Raw genomic sequence first — 21186 nt, 5'->3', positions numbered from 1 at the left:
TAAGTAGACCACCACAAGTGTATCCATAACCCTTAAAAAAAAACAACCATGAATTACACCTGAGCGGTGGGAGATTTTATTCATTCATGCTCTACATACATGTGTGCCTTCATGCTTCGAAGGGCGCCCACCTCAACATTATTTTTACCCAGCTGCACGCACGCACGTAAACCCGCACGCGACCGCGCTCTCATCCCCCCCTCCATTGAAATGTGTCACACGGTTTGCTTTCGCACATTTGAGCATCCAGCAGCATCTAGACGCTTTTTTTTTTCACAGCGCAGGATGTGTTGACTGCTCATTCATTTGGCGGTCCAGACTCGGATGTGTGTGTGCGTGTGTGTGTGTGTGTGTGTGTGTGTGTCCGTCGACGAGGGGGGAGTGGGGGTTGGAGGGGAGTCCGTGTGTGTGTGTGTGTGTGTGTGTGTGTGTGTGTGTGTGTGTGTGTGTGTGTGTGTGTGTGTGGAGCGGAGGGGCGTGTGTTGCCGCTGCATTGGCTCAGCATCGCAGTCTCGTTACTGCGGGTAGCGCACACCTGAAGCATGTTCAGACGGTGCGTTCAGGGCCATTAAATGAAGCCGAATCGTTCATACAAATATTTTAATTCAGGGTCGAGTGGCTGTTAAAAAAAAAAAGCTTTGGGATGTGTGTGATCGAGAGTGTGTGTGTGTGCGCGTGTGCGTGTGATAAGGTTTTCACAGACGACTCCCCGTGCGCCAAACCCACCCTTTCCACATGCAGCGGCACCAACACAGCATCAATAATGAATCCAGATGTCCGTTGCAGGGTAAATATGAACTGGTCATGCCTAGACATTCAGGTGAAGCTGCAATTGTAAAGCACAAGACTGTGGAAGGATGAAAGAAAATGGGGAAAAAAAAGCCTGATTGGCATCAACGAGAGAGTCTGCAAATGAATGTAACAGCACGTTCTGTTGGGCAGCTTCATATTATTTATGTCCTCTGCAGTCCCTTTAGTATGAGGCTTTAGATTTCAGACGATCTGTTCAGTGATTTTAGTCCATTTCAGTGCTTAAAATTAATACCCACTTTAGGTTTTTCACAATCTGGGACAATCAAAGAGCATTCCGGGGCCTAAAGCAACTGTAGGCGAGTGAACTCCCTCTTTAGATTCACCCTTAAGCCCCCAACAACACACACACACACACACACAATCACACATATCAGAGCATATGTGGCAGGGAGGATGTCTTTATTACATAAAACTGTGTGCTGCTCTGTTTACTGTTGTTTGCTGCTTGAATGAAGCTCTGATGTTGAAGGCTACACGGTGGACTCTTGAAATTAAACAGTGTGAGAGAGATTGTTTGCATTTTGTCCAGCACACAATGACAGGTATTTGAATTTAAGTCCTTCTAGCGAATCACTTCCCACTCCTCTAAACGCCCTAAACCAGTAAGTAAAACCCAGAAACCTGTCTGTCTGTTACACCTGTTGGGTTCAGAAATCCCTTAAATATTGGTCATCCGAGTGGAATGGGCTTCCCTTCAGCCAGTTCAGTTAGACGAGCCACTTGGCACATGCGTTTCAAAGAGTCTCGTAACTCTGGAATCTAAGAGTGGTGAGCGGATGCAATCAATTAGGGATCCTTTTGAGGGAGCGGTTTACTGCAGGCCAGAAGTTCACAACCTGGGAGTCAGGATTACAAGAGTCCGTGGGATAAATTTAGCCTTTAGCGTCTCTACCAGGAAATTGGAAAATCACTTATTCTGAAGCTTCAGATTCTATATTTATTTCCAGTCATTCAAACTCTCTTGTGAAATGCAGTAGTTTAACCCTCCAGTCACATCATCAGTCAGTTACATATCATCTTAAAGAAACATTCCCTGAGGTTTAGAATTCACACTCTAACCTCTGAGTTTTTCCTGAGAGAAATATGGTGAAATCCTTCAAATCAAAACCGTCATATCGTTACACATCATTGCCAATTTTAGAGCTTTGTTAATCTGCATCAAAACTAATATAATGTGAGAATTGTAGTCCCAACTTCAAACAAATTGACTTGAGGTATGTCAACACACTAACTACCAAACAGCTGAAAATGATGAGAATAAACTGGAAAGCTCGCTACACTTGTGGTAAATAAATAGCACAAACTCCCTTTCAAAAATAACAATTTGATGTCCTTAATGCAACTGGCTTCATAATCTTCTCCTCTTCCTCTCTTTCATATATTTTTTTTGATACATAGAAGCGCCAACATGATTCGGCAAAAGCTTAGCAAAGCATGATGGATAATGAAATGACATGTTTGTGCTTGCACGGGCTTTTCTCTATTTTTATCATAGCAGAAGGATTTGACCAATATCCAATCACACATTCTGACATTTCTAAAGATGAATCACGTACTCTGACCAACATGGTAACAAAATGTCTTCGAACCCATCTCACAGTGTGATGAACTGACACGCTACAAATAACAAGACTTTGAATATGTCAAAGAATAATCTGAATTTGGGATCTTCTGAGGTCCTTCAGCTCTATTTTGGTTGTTTTATTCTTCATTCAACACATTTCGGTGGGAAAATATTACTGCAGAATGACAGAGAAAATGTTTGGCTGTCTAGACTTGAACTTGGACGCAGGGAGAGTTTGAGTCCTCTGAAGACCAACACTCATACTTGGATGCCCACCAAAGTTTTGCTATTTTTACTCAGCTTTCAAAAGGGCTATTATCTCCTTTCTGACTCAAATGGCAGCAATAACCCAGAGGAGCTGAAAATCTGTGTGTGTACACACAAACGGATACTGAACGTCAATGAAGACAGGGTTTCCTCACTTCATTGAAGAGTGTATCAAGATTCAAAGCAGTCAATATGGAGTTGACACAAATTGATCCTAAACATAGCAGCAAGCGGCGTTCAGATGCTAGGGAGACCGTTTGTGTGTTTGGTTCACAGAAAGAAATGTTTCTAGGAACTTTATAAAACTTGGTCTGTTCTAGTAGTGATCTGTTGGCTTCAGTTTTATTAGCAGTTGTAAATATTCATCGGGGATATGGAGGTAACTGTCAGTGAAACTATTAGGTTCTCAGATTGCTTTTCTTATAACTTTTCTGCTCTAAATATTTCAAGTAGCTCTCTCTTGAATAACAAAAAAGCAGAATGGTCAGTCGCAAACTGAAGTGCAGCAAGAGATGTTCAGACGTCAATCTCTTACTCAATAGTGATTCTTATACGACCATTGGATGGTACCAGACACCCCTGTGATACTATAAATATATAAAATATAAGTAGTTAGAATACATATATCGACCTTAAACCACATTTTGGAGCTTCTTGGGTATAATATCGGATCAGTGCATTGACTCTCCAATATCTGATAACGAAGTTTGGGCAGTGTTGGTCTCCTTTCCGGGATATGTACACACACACACACACACACACACACACACACACACACACACACACACACACACACACACCTTGTAACCTCAATTGGCTGGTCTGTGCTCAATTTTGGACCTCAAACTGGGGAAAGCAAACATGCATCAGGATCCCAAAACGGAGTCTATATAAATGTATTGATATCTTGACTGCTTGATGAATGCTCGACTGTGTTTTGATATTTTTGCTGTCAGGATGTTAACTGAAAAACTTCCGATGGCAGTTCGAGTGGTTTGCTGTTGTTTGACTTTGTGATTGGTCAACCACTTGTTTCAGCTTGTACATCCATCCCAGTGATATTGACTCTGTTATGTATAGCTAAGAGTTCAATCTGACATAAATGCCATGAACAAAGACAGTCTCATCATGTTTTATAAGAATATCTAAACAGATATTTCACAGATTCCTATGAAACTTGGGAAAGAAATTCATGTCCCATCCTTGCTGAATTTGAGAAACTTTGTTCTGCAGAGCTTTTTTAAATAGCGCCATCATCTGGTCATAACTTCAGTTTGTCGAACACTTTTGCAACTGCCATGCACTTTTACCATGCGCTGTAAAAGGGGTGGGACAAAGGAGGGCTTTTTTAAGTAGATTCATATTGTATGAGGTTTCACTTATTAATGAAACTCTAAAAATATATTACACAGCCAAATATCCAAAATAAAATGTAGGCTTGATTCCTTTTATATCTGGTGGGACATTAAGACTCTCAATGAGAAAGAGAATTGTGTAAATGTTTTTAAAGTCAGGATCACAATAGTATTCATTACATTTTCCTGTTTTGGCTTTGATACATGTAGTCATAAAAACTGTTTTGATGCATTATGTATAAGGTTGAAATTACTAATTGGGGGGACAGTTTTGGGTTCAGGAGCAGAATCAGTAGCCACTCACAGCATACATAACCTCTCCTAGAGCCAGACAGACACTCACACACATGAAACGTAGAGGGAATTTTAAATCTGAAAATATTGGTCTACAGCAAATACATTGTAGTGCTCTGGTAACACTGGTTTCTTTCTGGTGTGCCATTAAAGCAAATTTGACTTTGAATTTGAATTTGAGAGAGTATGGCCTGTGGCAGCGGGGGACGGCTCTATCTCAGTAGTCTGCATAGTAACAGGAGAGAGAGAGAGGATGAGAGAGGCCTGCTTTAACCTTTCAGCTGAGTCAATCCATTTCTCCCTCTCTTTCTCTATCCCTCTCTCTCTCTCTCTCTCTCTCTCTCTTTGCTGGTCATACATTTTTACTCACTGTTTTTGTAGTACAACTAGCTACGATTCTGCTGCACACATCATATTGTTGAAACAGTTTGTTGTGGACAAAATGAGATCAGCGAAAGAGAGTGAGAGACTGTGAGGGAACATAACAGTGTGAGCCTCAGTGGTGTGGAAGTAAGTGTGATTTTTTCTTGCAAACAAACAAAAAGTTCTGCAGTAAAAGCAGAAACAAAAACATATTTACCAGCTGAATATTGGCCAACAGGCTAATCTGTTCAGTCGGTGTTTCTGTGTGCGTTTCAGAGGTCTGATCTCAACCTCACGAGGCAGGTTAGCATACACTCTGTCCATGCACATCTTGTCCGTCTAACGCCTAACCATACACACACACACACACACACGCACACACACATACACACACAGGCCTCAGACCAGGAGCATCAATTCCAGAATCTAATAAATGAGAGGAAGCCTGTTCTCTTGTGTCTCTTCCTCAATGTCTCTCCCTTCATCTGTCTTTGCCTCCATCTTTGCATTTCTGTGTCCATCCTCCCCCTCCTCCTCCTCCTCTCCATCCATACCTCTTCCCTCACTGCCCTACTTTCCCCATCATCATCAGCATGGAGAGACTTCTGCCTCTCGACAGCATATTTAATGTTTAATGCACTTTGATTTCCACCCAGACACTTACAAGCCTGAAAGGAGAGAAGAGGAGGAAGAAAGTTTGACAACAGAGTGAAAGGGAGATAGACACAGGAAGATAAGGAGAGGCCAAGGTAGTGTAGAGATTGTGACGTGAAAGGAGAGGGGGTAAAACTTAGTTGGTAAAAAAACAACTATAAATCGTGGAAGTTTATTTCAGTAGAAAAGACAAGTATTTTAAGGAGCAAGGCCCACTTAAAGTACAAACATACCAAACTCACATAATCAGACTCTGTGTACAGCCATGCTAGCAGCTTTGTTAGGCTTCAATTAGCATTGGACTAGAAGCTGATAATAGCGTTCTAACATGCCGCTGTTGAGCAGGTTACAATTTTAACCCAAAAACTAATTTGTGCTTAAATATTCAGTGTGCAAAACCTTTTGCCAAAAAATAAGAACTGTTGTGTTTTTGTGACCAATGAACAAGCCCTTTATATCTACAGCTGGGGGAAGTCTCCTCCACAGTGTCCATTATTGAACCACCATGCTTCTACAGTAGCCCAGATCACACTTATCAAACATGGCTGCAGAGAGGTACTTTAGCATTGTTTTATGACCGTGTCAGTGACATTGTAGGTTCTTCTATATGCTTGACAGAGGCGAGTGTGGGTAAGGGGGAAATGCTTTATGGGCTCTAAAGTATAATTTTGTTGCAATACTCAGAGTAGCCACTTGAATAAGATGGCAGCAAGAGGAAACAGCCCTTATTAATATGAAATTCCGCAAGAGCGGTAACAAAGCTCCACCTATTATGCTTTTATACTTTCACATTAAATCCACAATCGCAGAATATTGGTGTGGCCCGTGTGTGATTTTGCATTGGTTTCTGTAGTATGGGGAGGCAGCGGACTGGTAATGTAAATAATAACTCTTCTTCTACACCAGGTGATTTACACTCAGCCATGGCCGGAGAGTTAATGACAGGCACCACATGACGCCTTAAACATCATATTAAAAAGGGTTTATCCTCTGGAACGCATGATTATTCTGTGTGACTTTTATATCAATATACTATTTACAATTTTCCACTGGATAAAACAATACAATTATAGAGAGTCTGAGCCTCTTAGGAACAGTGTTTGTCTATGAAATCATTTAAGTATGTCTAAACTGCAGATTCGTGTGATTAAGACTTTCTGAAATGACTTTTAGTAGACGGTTAGTCAGAAAACATAGAAGGGACCATTCATTGACGCCGGCAGACGGCCAATCAGTGCCAGCGAAGACACTGATCTGTGTGTGCTCAGGGTGAGCAGCTTTAACCTTAATGAACAGGCCACCTTATTTAATGTTTAATACATGCACGGAAGTATTTAAGGGAAAAGGCTCATCCTTGAGTGGGAATGAATGTCCTGATTTAAATATGTAGAGAGAGTGGAGCTGGTAGATTAAGACTCAAAAGATATTTTTATCTTATTGGGGCCTTCTGCTCTTTTTCCTGTAATGTGACAATTTGTGTTGTGTTTATGTATGACAGAGCACAAATAAATAAATACATTAAGAAAGTAATAATACAAGTGCAACAACTAAATCAGTATAGTTCATTTATGTTGCCATGGAAACACGTGTGCATGATGGAGGGATGTGATGACATGTGTGAGTGGTAATGTAAACACACACGCGCGCACACACACACACACACACACACACACACACACACACACACACAGTTTATTTTGTTGAGCTCCTTGGAGTCTCTTATGTCACGGAGAGTAAAAAACATCACTGCACATTTACTTTTCTCATGGCCCAATTACCTCCATGCTAATTTTGGCTAAGGTGATTCCACTGCTTTATATATAGTAACACACACACACACACACACACACACACACACATACACACACAAACACACTGTTGACAATGTTCAAAACCCCTCTCCATACCGGCAAGCAATCACATCGAGCAGAACTCATATTAAACACACTTATATTTGTATTTTACACACACACACACGCACGCACACACACGTGCACAGTCGAGGGCATCTCACGCACACACAACCCGCTGAACCCCGTCGAGCCTCTTCTTTCTGTCTCTCATGTTTTCATTTGAAATTCTGCTTTAAGTGCCCCTGTCTCGGGTTGGTGTTGCAGCCTGCAATAAAACATGCATGCCTAACTTGTTGGTGTGTACATCACAGCACTCGGCCGGCTGGATGGCTGGCTCGCCTCTGGCCTCTGACTTTGTTCATGTTGTTGTAGTTCTGCTACTGCAGAGGAATAATACCAAAAAGAAAACAAAAGTATAAACCAAAGATTGGCTCATGTCTTCATGAAGAGAATATTGGCTCTATAAAGAACTGACCAAAGTCAATATTAGTCACAGGCGTAGAGTGTGTGGTACACAGGCATGTAGGTAAAGTTAACACTTCCATGTGAAACTAATCATTTTAATGCAATGATATTTTCATAAAAAAGCTAGCATGAACACTTCAGGAAAAAAAACAGCCACTGGCAGCCTTGTTGCATTACAGTTCTGATCCGTAGTAAAACTTGACACTACAGATAAGTATGCTGCTCCTTTTGTGTGTCTGTGTGTGTATCCAATAAGTCTGTCCATGCATAAATGCCCCGCTGATTTGTGTGTCAGCCTCCTGTGACATGCTAAACTGAACTGTCCTGAACGGCTGTCATGTCTGTCTGGAGACCCCATCATCATCACCATTTCCCCAAAAACCTTTGACAGATGGCTAGGGACCAAAAATGCTCGTACTCAGCATATCTCTGGGTCAGTGTGTGTGTGTGTGTGTGTCCGTTAGTGTCTGTGGACTGAGTGGACATCTCTGTGCTGTAGTGACTCCAGAACATAGCACAGTATTCAGTGCTGTATTTCCACAGGCATCAATGAGTAACTGTGTTCCTTGTGTAATATTATGTAACAATAGATTTACTCTGAAGTCAGTGTACCCAGGAGTAGGGAAGCTGTCAGAAGGACACAGATGTGCTATGTTCTTTATGAAATCTTACACTAGAAGAGTCACTTATTGCTTGCAACATACACAATCCATATATGAACATTATAGTTGGTAAACAATTTGATAAGGTCTCATATTGGCTGCATAGTTTATTCTTTGTTGTCAAATGAGCTTGTCCTCATTTATCATTTAAAATTCTAATACTCTGATTCAATAGTTGAAACATTTGTAATGTCAACAGAAAATAAAACTAAAACTATTTAGATATTTATGCTTAATTTCAATGAAATGAATTTGTAATAAACAGAAAATCCTTGGGGAGTTTCTGTCTGTTGGTTGGACAAACAAGAACATTTGAATACCTTCCTTCAATAGGACAGGCCTTTGATGAGTTGGGTTTAAAAAAAGAGTTATGCATGTGCCTCCATTTCATTGATTGTGAGGAGACATGTATTATTTCTTGACATTAAAACAGTTGAACATGTGTCAGTTTAGACAGGGGAAGGATAGGGGACTATCTGACAAAGCTGTAAGGGCTCGGGAGTGTTAGCGATGCATTTGAGCTTTGCCTCCTGGCTTAATGCTTTGTGTTAAAATCATGGTGACTAGGGTTTGTAAAGTCATATAACTCTCGATATCCAGCAACAGAAGCTACTAAGAAATCCTATTACATCATTTCCAAGTAATTGTTAACAACCACAGAAGGCCCGCCTCGCATTTCATCCAATTGGATAAAAAAATTTAAAAAATTATTTTAGATACTTAAAGGTTGTTTTTTTTTTTGAACTGAGGGTGGTCAGGTTAAAGTGTTTTAAGTGTTCTAGGGAATTGTGTACAATTCAAAGTGCACACAAAAAGTTAATTATACAAGAAAATTGGAAAGAGGAAGAAAAAAAGCTCTCTGCCTGATCAGGGCCTTAAGATGTTTTCAAAAACTTCTTTAGGCGTGGACAGTTTGAATATTGTAAAAGAAAGTTTTGGGGGACCCTTACACTCCGTACAGCAGAAGGCTGATACCTGTCTTTCCAAAGAGTCATTTTCATTCTAAGCTTCATGTTTCATTGTATTTATTTCAGTTGTCCGCAAACGCTCTGTTCTGAACAATACATTTTTTAAAATATATTTTAGAGGGTCTAGCAGTTACAACTGTAACATACGGTAGACAGAAACTCGAACTCACTCCATCTCTCTCTCTCTCTCTCTCTCTCTCTCTCTCGCTCGCTCGTTCAGAGATTTCCTCTCAGCATCACAACAAAGTCCCACGCAGAGGCTCTCACAGACGGCTGTGTTTGTACTTTGCAGGGGTGCTGCTGGCAAAGAGCAGTAATGTTAAAACAGACAGAGATAAAAAAAAAAAAAAGAGAGAGACAGAAGAATATATGAATATGTGGAAAAAGTGAGTCCCTGATGAGTAGGACCATTTTTTGTTCATCTCAACAAAAGATTTCCCAGATATTATGACAATACTTTTTAAACCAAGTCATTTTAAGGACTCCTTGAACTTAAGCCTGATTATCTCTGTGTGCCATATTAATTAAAATCAAATCTTATGGGACTTGAACCCTCAGGTTTTTGGAAACTTTATTATTTCTGCATTGAATCAGCCGGTCTGTTAATACTTCCCTATAGCCGCAGTGACCTGATAGCTCAGTCTGGTATTAGCAGATGACAAAAATAGGATGGGAAGCCAATTTATATCAATAATGTTGTGACCAGCAGGGTTCAGAAAAATTGGACAGCAGAGATTATGAGTATCAAGCAGGGATTTAGGGCCAAAGCACGGACAGTTGAGATAATGTCCAGCAGAAGAGCTTCACAACGGACTTAGTAAACTATCAGCGTAAGATGGAAACAGATGGGAGTCAGAAAAAGCTTACGAGACGTTGTCTGCTGCTTGTTTTAAGGACTGAGCTGCTCTTAAGGAGTCCTTTCCAAACAGATTGTCTTCGTAAGAACCTTAGCATGCCGTGAAGAAGAGCCAAGCTAATTGGACTACAAGCAACCCTTGCCTTGAAGAAGTCAACATGCACACGATATGAGGCAGTCATAGTGTGAGAGAGTGCAAATGCTGCAGTACAACAACACGAAAAGAACATGTGTTGAAGATAAAACAAAATTCTAATCATGTTCTTTTCAAATGAGAAACAAATCTGTGCTCATTAAAGGAACTTGCAAATTGGTTGAATTCCAAGGCTGATACAGAGTGTTAAGACGAGGTAAATTAATCCAATTTCACAGTGAGCTGGTGAAAGGTGAGGACAGCCGAGCCAAGGCTGCACTAATTAGCCATATATCTGTCACTATCAATTGTATCAGTGGTCCAACCAAAGCCAAACACTTTCTACTGCATTACAAACAAACAAATGCCTTTACTGTACACATATGTACACACATGCACATGCACACACACAGACAGACAGACACACAAACACACTCCATACATTTACATCCCATTTGCCTTCTCAGACAGACACACCCTTTTTTTTTTTTTTTTGATCCGGTGGTAGCCTTGACCTGAGAAAGGTTGAGTGAGTGTGCTCTTTGTGCGAGCTATACATGCGTGTACTGTGTCCTGCTTGATGAGAACACGAATGTACCTCTGGATGACAGGCCAGAGATGCGTAAGCTAAACGCTGCAGGCTAGCACAGCTGTTACAGAGAAGAAGAGAGGAGGGGTGAGGAAAGGAAAAGAGAGGAGAGGTAAGGTGGGGAGAGGATTTAAGGGATTAAATGATTGACTGAAAGACATCTTTGAGCTGAACAGTTACAACGCAGAGTCTTTAGACATTAGCAGAACTGTACGGTTTTAATCAGGCTGAAGTGGTATGTTGAGCTAAATGCTTAAGCTAACATGCCTACAAAGTACAGTAAAGGTTGACATGGGTTAAAGTTTACTATCTTTGTTCAGCATGTGTAAGCATATTAACATAAGCTAATTAGTGCTAAACACACTGGTTGTTAATTGATCCTGAGTTGAGCATGAATGTTGGAGCCAATGTGTTTTTTATCTTTGATTTGGTTTGGCCTTTTTATTGATAAGACAGCTGCAGACAGAGAGGAAATGTGGGGAGAAGAAAGTGGGGGATGACATGCACCGAATGTTTTCAGGACAGGAGTCAAACCTGTGTCTAGTGAATTGAGGAGTATAGCCTCTGTATGTGGCGCATCTGCTCTACTGGCTGAGCTAAACCAATGCCCCTTGGGCCTTTTAAAAAAAAAAAAATTGTTGTCAAGAAAGATAACTTGAAACCCCCAGTTTAAACTTGCAACTTGCATTTGTGAAAAAACAAAGCCAATTAGCCGTATTCACACAGCAGTGCTTTTCCCTCTGACGTTGTGCTCAGGATGGGAAGCTTGAAACTGTTATATTCCAGATAGAATATGTAAACATTTCTGACGAATCAACGTGTACATTGACTTCCACCACTTCTCAGTTGATAAGAAACAGAAATTCAATAAATAGAACTTGAACATACTTCATAGCCATTAGCTACAGTGAGAAAACAACTAACGTTAACATTCAGTCACTTCAGTCGCTAATATGTGTGTGTGTAATAAAGTGTCTTGGTAAAAAAGCGATTTCAGGCTGTTGTTTAACGGTAAGAAATGTCTTATCAAATGTGTTGTTTGATACTGAAATATGGCCTGACATCAGCAGCAAAACACAAAGTTAGACACACAAAGGGAGATGAAGTACAGTTAACAAAACAGTTTACATTAAAAAAGACCCATCTATGAGTCAAATCTGGGAGTCAGTAGTTCAAGAAGTCATACTACAAAAGCATCGACATCCTATATAATCTGCTTCCAAGTCTTTAATTTTAGATTCAAAAGTATTTAAGGACACAAGCTCCTTGAGTTTGAAGTCATTCACAGATTCCAGGTTGAGGGTGTAGAATACCCAAAGGCCTTTTTCCAAATTTCTGTCTGAGAGTTTAGGACAGAGAGCATAAAGAGATCATGATGAGATATGATATTCTGGATCAAAGTGATGGGTCAACACTTAGAACGACTGCTGCAATGGCTTCAAAATGAACTTGTTCGCTCCAGCCCCCTGGAAACCCTTCAGGATAAGTGACGTAGCTGTTAGATGGTGGATGGATGTAATGGATGGATATCTGAGGTTGGAATTGGAGGGGAAATAGTTGTTTATCTTGAATTATAGAGTACTTATACTGCAGAAAGAAGTATAAAATAATTACAGTATGCTGACGGATTCTGCTCCCATTCTGTGATCTAATAATTATCACTGCACAGTCGAATAATTACACTAGATTGAAATTACAATTAACCAATTGTGTGACTTACTGGGGACTTCCCAGCACTATTGTGTACTTTGTGTGTGTGTGTGTGTGTGTGTGTGTGTGTGTGTGTGTGTGTTTGCACGTGTGTGTTTTACTCAGTAGATTACTCCGCTGAGGCCAAGTCCCTACAGATGACATGTGATAGCAGAGTAATAGCCTAACATATTAAAGTCACAATCCCTATTATTTCCCCTTGTAGTCAGTGCTGAATCAGTTAATATCTTCACCACTCAGAGTTCCTCTGCGTCACCTTCAGTGTAATCTAAAATGAATCACAGTAGATTGGCATATGGTTCATTTGTTATGTAAAATTGTTTTGTGCTTAGGAGCAATATGTAACTAAATGTGCTGTAAAACTTTAGTGTCTGGCAAAGTATAGCAAGTCTGTCTGTGGAGCACATTTTATACACGAAGGCCATACAGAGTGCAATGCGTAACACATTAAAAATAAATGTCTGTAGTCGTATTAACAGCATAAATGTGTAAAGATTGAGCTAAATATATATATATATATAAAATATCCAATGCCCATTAACTATCTGTAAATGTATTCATTGTTTTTGATATATTTAATAAAGGTTAAGGTGAGTTTGTAGTCTCTTACTCAAATAATATATCCAAACACGAAGATGTATAAGATCAAGGATGAGAGGCTTGTAGACCTGTGAAAAAACACAGTAATAAAATGCTTTCACACTTGTATTAAACTCCTGGAAAACTCCTAAAGATTTCGGGTGAGCTGCATGTGTGAACGCAAACAGCCACAATTTTCCAGATCTCTGTGCGCTGCATTACTGTACGTTTACTGTTCACCAGTGTGTTCTTCTCCACTCTTTAGTTGATATTCTGTTGCATGTGTGAACAAACAGGCCAGAAGGATCATAGTCCACCTGCAATTTTCTAGACGTTTTCAGGAGTGTATATGTGAAAACAGCTTGCTGACTACAACTTTTCACATTCTATTTAATTAAAAGCTGGTTTGCAATAATTCAGAAAAAATAAACATCTGCACTAACAGCGATACTGACAGATTCAATCTAATTGTCCATGGCTGGGCTAACCAGACCTTTAAGCCCTGCGTGTTAAAGTGAAGCGGAGCCATATGGTTTGCAGTGGATCAGAAGCAGTGATCCTGAGGATGATGCGGCCCCGGCTGAACCTTTGTGCGCCGCATTTACACCATCTGATGTTTATCGCTGCAGCGTGGTCACAGCCCTGATAGCACTGATCTCACACAATCACAGCGCTCATTATCACATATGGTAAACAGCTTATGCATGTTAATGTAGCTCTGGCATTTTGGTGCTTTATCATGCACACTGAGGCTCTTAAAGAAATGTAAGAATTTTTCAGCATCAGGACATTAAAAATGATCTCAACATGAGTGATGTTCTGCTTATTTTTTTTTACCAGTTGCATAGGTCAATCAGTCTCTTTTTCTTTGTGCTGCATCTTGTGTTATAAGAGAGGGCCACAGGCTTTTCTTCTCTGTACAAGTATGCTCAATCACCTACACACATCTGCACACACACAAACGCTCCTATGGCACACTCAGACAAACACACAGATGCACAAATCCATGACCAACACTTGGATGTCCCACAGAAACTGGCCCTCCTCTCATCCCCGGGATGAAAGGGGAGATAATGCATTATACATTCCCTCCTCTCTTCAGCAGTTCATTATAGTACAGTCAGAGCCTCTGCCTGAAAACAGGTTGTTTCTAATGAGATGTAGCTCGCTACATAACCCTGTCTCTTTCATTCCAGTGTAACTCTGAAATCAGATTTGGAGTGTGTTTTTTTACAGATGCAGCTGATGTTAAGTCACAATGACCAAATGGTGAATTGCAGTTATTTGAGTGCATTTTTCTCGCTACATTTTGCCTCTGAAATGTCTGATTAGTATTTATGACTGCAGTGAAAGGTGTGCTTTGTATTTGAGTCTATAGGTTGTCACAAATGTGTTTCCTTCCATGAAATACACTGAAGATGAGGTGAATTCAGCCATTAAAAGCCAATAATCCTCAAAGATTTATTACAGTAAATCCTGACCTATCAGCACAGACACTGATAAAGAATTTGATGAATAAGGGAAGGATTTTGAACTTCAGGATTATTCAAATTAACTTTTTGCAGGTCTGCAGCTCAGTATCAAGGATGTATTATTTAGTTCAACTATCTTGAGGTGCACAGGTTTCACAGTACTCAATATTATGTTGAAGTTTGTTATCATATTACATCATTAGAGGGACTTGGATACATTTACTCAAGTATTCTCTACTTCAGTACGAATTAAAACTACATGCACTTAATTGGACTATTTACATTTTTTTACAACTTTACACTAAGGATATGAAGAATTAAACAAACAATGTCTTTTCTAGCTGAAGGACTTTTTAATGTGGGGGGGGGGGGGGGGGGGTATGCCTTTATTTGAGAGACAGGGCAGTTGATATAGTTATAAGATAGTTATATAGCTTTAAGGACTACAGCCTCTGTGCATGGACCGGTTTAGCTTAGACCAGTGGTTCCCAAAGTTGGGGGGGGGGGGCACCATGAGGGGGGTCACAAGATGCCTTCCACAAGAACGATTAGAAATTTAAACTAATTTAAAATTTTATATTTTAGCCATTTTTGTAAAAATATATACAAAAAAGTAGTTTGATTTCGAATCAAACCTTATCAATTAGTGAAATGAAACTAAACTTAATGTGTAAAAATACTCTAAATGTAAGATGGTATGTAAGCAATAAAGCAATAAAAGCAAATGTCTGCTGATCTGTACACAAAGATGCACACACCTGTGTGTCTATTTATTCAGTTTTGTATATTGACTCATTGCTAAACTACATGGAAATAACTTGTATTCTGCTTCAATAAATTACTATATAAAATAATGTTGTGATATTCAGGCTGTTGTTCTTTGGTGTTAAAAGTGTTTGAATAGGCCTTTTAGTGCGTGTCTATTAATGTGCACTACATTACAATACATGCCTTAACCACTGCTGAAAAGTTTGGGAACCCCTAAGATGACAGAGCATGTGCCCAATATACAGAGGTTGAATCCAGCCTTGGACCACTTTGTGCATGTCAGACTCACTCTCTCTCCCCCATATTTCCTGTGTTACTGTCCTATTACTGTAAATAAAGGCAAAGACCAAAACATAATCTTAAACAAGAAGAACAAGCTACAACATGCTAAAACTTAATGTTTCCGCAATGATGACATGATTCTTCTTTTCTTATGTGACTCACATCTTATGTTGTTTAGACTCCATATATTTAGAGTAAAGTGAGGTTAGGTTCTTAAAGCTACGGAGATATTCTACCAGGGCTGAGGTTTTAAAGCCTTTGAACAGATTTAGACAGTAAATACCTTGCTTAGCTCCACAGTAAACAGATAGATTGGATCGGGGTGACACTGATCTCGTTATGTTGTGTCTTTTTGAAGGAGAAGCAGGATTGAGAGCAGGATTGACTTTGGAGCTGGTTAATGGAGCTGCATGAAAGCTGGCTGGGTCAGGTCGCAAATCTTTACTTTTGAGACATGGCATTAAGTATTTTATACTTAAGATGTTTTAACTGAAAGAAGTGAAAAATTAAAAGGTTTGTTGTGATTCAGGTGTTTGAGGTTGCAGAGTTTAATGGTAATATTTGCAAGTTACTAGCTGTCTTGGCCTTCAATGATGAGAGAAGCTTAAATTCAATAATAAAAGTTTTTTTTTTTAAATATAGAATTAGTAGCAAATTTCATCATAGTCTGACATGTCTGTCCATGAGTCTGTAAGTGCGTGTGGGATTTTAATGTATTTCAAAGATACTTTTAACATCTTCCTCGTTTTCTTTTATTAAACAGAATTTGTTCTAACACTTGACGGTGAACACAGTTGGCATCTGACAGAAATGTAAAAACAGTCAATGACAGCCATATTTTTAAGTTCTTGCAACAAATAAAGTAGATCCAGTTTTAGTATCTTAAGGGAAGTAAGCACTGCATGTTATCTCTGAAACAGATGATTATGATTTTTTTTGTATCCCACTGTTGGCACCATGTACACATAGTCTCTTCATGTCTCTTGAGCGGATCAGATCTGATCTCAGTAAAGCTCAATAAAAGATGATTCCAAGAAGCAGCCGAGACAAATAGAAATCTAATGCCATTCTAGCCAGATGTTTAGGGGTGTAATTACATCTGTCTCTCCAGGATGCACGTTCATCTTAATGCTCTCATGGTGTAACTACATCAAAACTCTAAGTAGTCTGTGTAAAAAGCCACTCAATGTCTAATTCATCGCAATGCATCCTAGCTTTGTCTTCTCTCCTTACGGCTAAAGTTTCTCAAGACTTATACTGAAAGTGTTAAGAGACAGATGAAGACGATTAGAAATTTGGTTGTAATGTCGAGAAGGTAGTGAAGGCCACGCTGGTCTGGGCAGCCTGTGTCTTTGATGTAATACTTTCAATGAAGGCCAGAACAGGCTAAAGATTCACAACTAAAGAAGCTGAAACATTTTATCAGATTTCCTTTTTGGGGGGAGTCTTTTTCCCTTTATTTGGCTAGAACACGATAGTGGAAAGAGTAGGATATCAGAGACAGGGGCATGATATGCAGGAAAGGGGCCACAGGTCAGACTCCAGGGACCATAGCCTCAGTACATGGGGCGTGACCCAACTGCTCGGCCATCGACAGCCCAAAGCTGAAACTTTTAAATATTTGCATTACACAAGTCTACAATGTCATGAAACCTTCCTGTTAATACCACTGTGACTGGACAGGTTCTTCTCCGTATGTCAGGGATGTAGCCTCAAACAGGCCTCTTGTCACCATAGTTGTTCTGAAATGTCAATATCAAACAATGTATCAATGAACCAAGTCTTTTTACTTTGTCAAACTCAGGTAAGAAAGGGACCAAAATGTTTGCAGCACCATCAGACAGATAACGTTCCTGCGTGCTAGAATTCTCCTTCTTTTTCAAACCCAGAGACCTACCGGTTCATATCCCACAATGCAACTATACCCCAGCAGTCCAGTTGCAGATTTGGGTGTGTTATGTTGGTAGCAGCTAATAAGAATTTATACATTTGGCCTCAATCTGAGATGAGGAGGGGGTTACAGGGGTCGGGTAATCTCACTCTTTCTATCTGCACAACCAAAGCTTATTTTTATCATTTGCAAACTTGTAGTTTGTAATTGAACAGCTTGCTCAAGACTCACAAAAGGACTGATACAAATTTAACAAATACGCAGAGTTATTTCCATGAAAACTGTAAAATCTTTGTAGAGCCTTTGAGAAGTAAATTAAATAGAGAGACAACTATGGAAGAACCTCACTTAACAGACCATGCAGTTTGTTTTGTTAAACTCTTAAAGACTTTCAAAGCTGTGTTATGACCCCTTGTAGCAGCAAGCTTACTGTAATTCCTCAACATTAGGAATATTCTCACATGGACACACATTTTACTCCCCTGACATCTAGTTGAACTCTGAGGAGATTAAATGTAAGTTAAATCGTGTTTGGATCCCCAATTCCTTCAAAGCTGTCAGAGTAGTTCAGTAGATTCAGCAGGTGATTATCTGTGCCGCCATCCTCTGCCTCGCCCCAAAATCAAACTCTTATCCATGTCATAATCTGTAGAGGACCTGTTCATTTTATGAAACAGAACTTTCAAAACTTCCCTCAGTTAGATCAAGCAAGGATGAGTAATTCATAAAAAATGTAAAACACATTCAAAAGGTGTTATAGATTCTTGGATTGCTTTTTTCTCTTTCAGACACTATCCACTGTTCAAAGCGCTTTCTCAACATCGTCTGTCTCTCTGGACTTCTGAGAGACAGAAATACATCTATTTTATTCTCAAAAGTTAAATAGCTCGGCAACTTTTGCTTTGAGCCTGTAATCTTACCCGACACATAAACAAATGTGTATTACAGTATAGAGGCGCTGCTTGTCAACAGGCAAGGCAGGCAACTGCTTAGGGGCCCATGGCCAATAGGGGGCGCCCTGAGGGCTGACAAACTTTACAGCAAAGCAGAGGCTCAAAATGAGCACATTTTGCAATGACAATAGGAAACCTCCCCATCTGACAGCCCTCACTCTGGTTGCTAAGTGTCACATGCTTTATTTCTGTAAAAACCGAAGTTTGTCAATGAAAGGAAAATGAAGAGGAATTATCTGTCTGGGACGGAAAACAGGGGAAAAGGAATTGGCATCTGGATTCTGGCAGACATGATGGTGATGTCGCTGGTTGGAGGGGCCCCCAATTAATTTTTGCCTGGGGTACTAATGGAGTCTAGAACCGCTGCTGTGTGTTATATTATCACAACTATTCGCTTGGGGAAGAGCTACAGCAGGCTTATGTGTTGCATTTACAGAAGAATCAAGATTGGGCTCATAGTTTTATATGCCCTTGAACTATGTTCTGTGGAAAAAACAACCACTCCAGTAAATGTTCACACAGTATCCTGTGGACTAACAATGAAATAAGCGTGCTTCTTCGGGGAAGAGATGTTCCTGTAGAGTTTTCTTAAAAGTAATTTTCAAACATTCACCTCCATTATTTTAGGGTGGAAACATAAATGTCAGAAATGGAGATATCCAACAACCAATCAAGTCAAAACTATGTGTGTGACTAGATTAAAGCCATGTAATAAGACAGAGAGGCAGAAGGAAAGTTATTGGTCAACAGTGCTTCCCCGATGATTTGTTCACATGGGGCTTTTAGGTTTGCTCAAAAATTAGAAGATTTCTTCATTATTTCATAAAGGTGTTACATATACTGATGATGAAAGCTAAAGCTATATGGGGTTAAAGAGCTTTATAGAGAGTTTCAGATAATTGTTTGGGTTCATGCTGACAGTTCTCATGATGTTCACCCTTGACTTTTTTATTGACATTTTGCAGAAAATCACTCATCTTGAGGAAAAAAGAAGGAGCGAGAGATGACAGGTGACAGGGCAAAGAAGATGAAGAAAGGAAATTAAAGTGAAGGAAATAGTGACTGTTAACTGTTGCTCAGAGTTTAGGTGTGTGTGTGCCTGTGTGTGTGTGTGTGTGTGTGTGTGTGTGTGTGTGTGTGTGTGTGTGTGTGTGTGTATGTGTGTGTGTGTGTGTGTGTGTGTGTGTGCGTGTGTGTGTGAGTGTGTGTGTGTGTGTGTGTGTGTGTGCATTAGACAGTGAAGGACAGAGTATGTTATGTGTGAGGGGGCAGTGTGTAAGAGAAGAGCAATAAGGAGGAGCCTATTCAAAGAAACTCACTCTCACTGTCACATTGATCAGACTACAGCATCACGTGCACACACACACACACACACACACACACACACACACACACACACACACACACACACACACACTAACACCCCTACTCTTCTGAGCTCTCTTTAGACCCATTGTGAAAACTATTGCAAGGAGGTAAAAAAGTGTATTTTTTTTTATTGATTTTTGGAATCTGTATTGCTTTAAATGAATACAACAAATGTGACCTTACAGCTTACAGACCTTAAGCTTAGCCTAACTATTAGAAACAGAGGAAACAGCTTTCTCTGTAAAGTAACTCTTAAATATACGATTGTAAACTTCAAGTGTTCTATAGGAACAAAGATTTAACCCAGAATCTAACTATGAATTTGACATTAGGAAACCATTATAGTAACAGACGAATTCAGTATTTTTAGAGTATATTACGGAGATTGCAGTCATCACAGCTGTACACTTCCTTGTTCAAAGCTACTTGAACGACTGCAGAAGAAACAGACACACTCACAGTGTGATAAATCTTTCATCAGTTTGTTTAACGGAAATATTCAAATTAAAATAATCAATTTCATTGTATGGATGAAACAAAAAATATTTAAGTGTTATAGGCAGTGTTGGGTGTAACGCATTACTTATTGCACATTACGCCAGACACTAGTTATGAAAATAAGATTCTTTATTTTTGGTTACAAGTAGTGTATCCAGTCACTTTTCAAATTCAATAACACCATTACAATTACAAAAATGTAAAAGAACCTGTTACTCGGTACTCTACATAGGCAATAATTACATTAAGGTTTATTAAAATCAGATTTGGTGGGCAATGTTACGTTAACGTCACAGAAGCATGCTGGGAGAAAGACTGTCGCTCGCAGTATACATGTTGTTGCAGGAGCTGGGGATCAAACCCCCACGCTTCCGGCTGAGGGACAACCCACTCTACTAACTGAGCTACAGCTGCCCCATGTATAGTCGCTCTAATCATGAAGTCGAACGCTTCGAGCTGTCGGCTTTGCAAACACGGGTGATCCAGGTGCAGCTCATATTCAGTGGCGGTTCTAGACCACTTTTACTGAGGGGGCCAAACTGGGGCCAGTTGGTTTTGTCAGAGGGGAACATTAAACCATGGTGAAAAATGGACAAAGCTTTAAAAATATATAAATATTATGCCAAATAATAGTGCACATCATTAAATACCATGATTTACATTTCTTTCAGTTAATATCACAGTAGATTGTGAGTCCGGTTGTTGAGTCAAATACAGTGTATGTGTTATGAGGGGGGCTCTTCCTTTTGGAGGGGTGGCCACAGGGGGGACCAAGCTCAGTGTTACAGGGGCACTGGCCCCTGTTGACGCCTGCCTAGAACCGCCCATG

At 39.9% G+C, this 21186-nt stretch overlaps 1 protein-coding gene across 1 annotated transcript in view; it reads left to right on the top strand.

The window, feature by feature from the left end:
* Nucleotides 1-21186, top strand: part of nhsb (Nance-Horan syndrome b (congenital cataracts and dental anomalies)) — a 51922-nt gene that overhangs the window by 2120 nt on the left and 28616 nt on the right. The gene's annotated exons all lie outside the window — the stretch shown is intronic.

Source organism: Labrus mixtus, chromosome 1 (assembly GCF_963584025.1).
Source record: "Labrus mixtus chromosome 1, fLabMix1.1, whole genome shotgun sequence".
Lineage (NCBI taxonomy): Eukaryota > Metazoa > Chordata > Actinopteri > Labriformes > Labridae > Labrus > Labrus mixtus.
This window is presented reverse-complemented; position numbering and strand designations above follow the sequence as displayed.